Raw genomic sequence first — 3129 nt, 5'->3', positions numbered from 1 at the left:
CTCTGACTTGGAAAGTTAGCGTTCTTGTGTGCACGACAAGAGCAATTCCGTTCCATGAATGAGACTTATATTTTTGAAAACTCTTCATTAATGTTTTTGAAGGTATTTTGATTTTTGATTTATACAAATGATTTGCCTTTTGACCTTATCTTTGATTTGGAATGTGATGTTCTTGAATACGTAACGAGAACACTTTCGTTCCCTTGATGAGAATCTGGTTCTGACAGAAAATTTTATTTGAAATTTTGAAAGAATTTTAATTCTTACTATTTGCAACCTTTTAATATTTTGGGTTACCAATTTCAAAAAAATTCCAGTTTTATTTTCATAACCTTCCATTTCTACTTTCAAGTTTCGAGGACGAAACTTTTTGAAAGATGAGGTGATTGTAACACCCGCGAATTTCCCTTTTTGACATTTAAAATTTATTAAACCGTTTAATCACTTTATTATATATTTTTGAATTACTCGATTTAATTAATTTTATGTCAAACACGATTTTTATAAACGTATTATATAAAAGCTCATTTTTATAAAAATACGTACGATTAAATTATATTTTTAAGGCATGATTCATATAATAATAAATGTATACGTATTTTTGGTCGGATAATAATAGTGACGGTAATAATAATAATCTCCTGTCTTAATTTCTGTCTAGCTATAGACCGTCACATTTCCACTTGTAAGACTATCTTTAATCTCGACCAATCAAAATTCAACAACACTCATACACGCACTCACTCACACCCCACATTTATATACATTTATTATTATTATTATTATTATTATTATTATTATTATTATATATATATATATATATTATATATTATTTTATTAGATATTTTGTTGTGTGGTTACTGATGACTACCCGCAAAACCCCACACCCCTTTATTCTTTTTTTTTGTTCTTTCTTCTTGATCCTTCTATCAAAACAACAGCAACAACAATCAACAGCTCCTCCGTACACCATTTCCGATCATTCAAACCTCAGATCCCGCCTCCTTTCTCAACCAAATTCGATAATTTTTGTACCATTAGCTTCCTTGTCCTTTCCTCGTTCTTTTAAGGTAAGAAATCTTCTATTTTGTAGAAGTTCGAAAATACCGTCTTAAATGACAACTCGATTTCTTGTCTTAATTAACTCGTTGTTCCTCCTTTTTAGTTGAAGACTGAAGAAAGGTTCGTGCTTTGGACGTTTTTACCCGGGAATTCGAGAGTTAAAGGTAACGGTGATAGGTTACTCGAATTATTTATAATACTAGCTATTATATTTCCTATTGTTAAGTTAATTAATTGTGAGACGGATTGACTAACGGAGTTGTGTTAAGGAATTGGTTATAATCCGTGTGTAATATGAAAATCACGAGATAATGGAGGCAAGAGTGTTATCACAACTATGTTGGAAATTAGTGTGTGACTAGTGTGTATACATGTTGGGTAAGTTAATTACTAAAAGAATTATTAGACTTGGAGTATTTGGGTAGTGCGAGATTGCTCACTATTACCCCATATCAGCACTTGAAATGACGAGTAAGTGCAAGATTGCTCACTATTAACCTAATTATTAGACTTAGAGTCTTGAAGTGTCATTTAGTATCTATGATTTCTTACATTATGTAACTAGCACTGAAAATGGAAGACCAACTGATATGATAATTTCATGATTACCCACCACTTTTCTGATGTAATTAAATTCTGGGTTGATTTTTTTTATTAATCTATTTTGTTAATACAACAGTCTGCTTAAGACGCACTTAATTAGGTCTAACAAATGACCGGAACGAAGGGAGAATATTGATAATTGATTTTCTTTTGGACTTGTAATAGCTTATACATGTTATTTGATGATAGTAATAAATGAGGTGCATAAGTTATTATAAGGTCGTAGTAGGTTAATGGGGTATGTCGAGAAGGTTTGAGTTGAATTCACTAATTGAGTTGGTCTAGCCTTTTGTTAATATGAGATCGTCTAGTTATAAGATTATACCACCATGTGTCTTTATCTTCGTTCCTTTGACCTTCGACTCGCGGGTGAGTAGCTTAGAGTCTTGTACTCTAAGTGTAGAGCATAGTTCATTATTGAACTTTAACGATTTTGATATTGAATTTGAGATGGAAATCTGGTTACTATGGAGTATTATATTATGAGACGGAGTAATGAGTAGGACGGAGTAATGAGAGAGATGGGGTAGAGAGTTGAGATTGAATTAATTTTTGGGACGAGAGTGACTTTTATAAGGTTGGGCCGTATCTATAAATTGTTTTGACGCTAGTTTGGTTTATTTTAAATAATTAAATTAATTTCCGTCTCATATTTTATATAACGATAATTCGTTAATATCGTCCTTTCACATAATTATTTTAGGTGCCTCATATGTGGTTGAAGATGAAGAGTAATTTTGGGTTTTAGAAGCTTTCTCAAGTTTATTGCTTGTCTCTTTGCTAGCTTAAGGTAACTATTCCGAGTTACTCGACGAATTAATGTCACATTAGTAGTTAATGTGTGCCTGTTGTTTGATAAGTGTTTAGGTGAATGAATAATGTTAGTAGTAAAGATAATAAGGATGGTAAAATTGTGCTCATATTAATAGTTATCACATGTTAGGATAGTTTACAAAATGAAATTGTAATTAATAGGCTCAAATGAATTTTATGGTGATAATTGTAATGTTTTGTTGATTGTGCCGAAAACTGAGCCTTAGTCCCTTTGACTGATGCGATGTCAGTTAATTGAGTGATTGGTCACCGCAATTTGACCCGTACTGTCGCAGGTCAGGGTTGCGGGTAAAAATTCGGTTGAATGAATTAGATAATCGGCCTTTTTCTTGTTTTAGGCCATTTATTATATCTCTGTTTCACATGTGTAGTTAATTGAATTTAAATAGCTTCTTATTTAGTTAGTTGAATTTAAATAGCTTCTTATTTTGTAGAAATGGCCCTAGTTTCCCCTAAAGCCTTAAATATTGTTAGAATTGCTAGGATTGGAAATTAGTATTGAGTACTTATTGAGGAACTTGGTTTATCTCGCTAAATAGACAATATTATATAGCCTTTCACATGATAGAATGTTAGAATTCATGTTGGTAAGTGGGACTTTTTGCCCTCTTATGGTTAAGTGGATGACTT

General features: G+C 31.8%; 1 long non-coding RNA gene across 1 annotated transcript; it reads left to right on the top strand.

The window, feature by feature from the left end:
- Positions 1–870: 870 nt before the first annotated feature.
- LOC141637642 (uncharacterized) lies at positions 871–2742 on the top strand. The gene is made up of 3 exons (XR_012541829.1): positions 871–1070; positions 1166–1226; positions 2369–2742. It is a non-coding gene; the product is annotated as an uncharacterized LOC141637642 (long non-coding RNA).
- The last annotated feature ends 387 nt before the right edge of the window (positions 2743–3129 follow it).

Source organism: Silene latifolia, unplaced genomic scaffold (genome assembly GCF_048544455.1).
Source record: "Silene latifolia isolate original U9 population unplaced genomic scaffold, ASM4854445v1 scaffold_124, whole genome shotgun sequence".
NCBI lineage: Eukaryota > Viridiplantae > Streptophyta > Magnoliopsida > Caryophyllales > Caryophyllaceae > Silene > Silene latifolia.
This window is presented reverse-complemented; position numbering and strand designations above follow the sequence as displayed.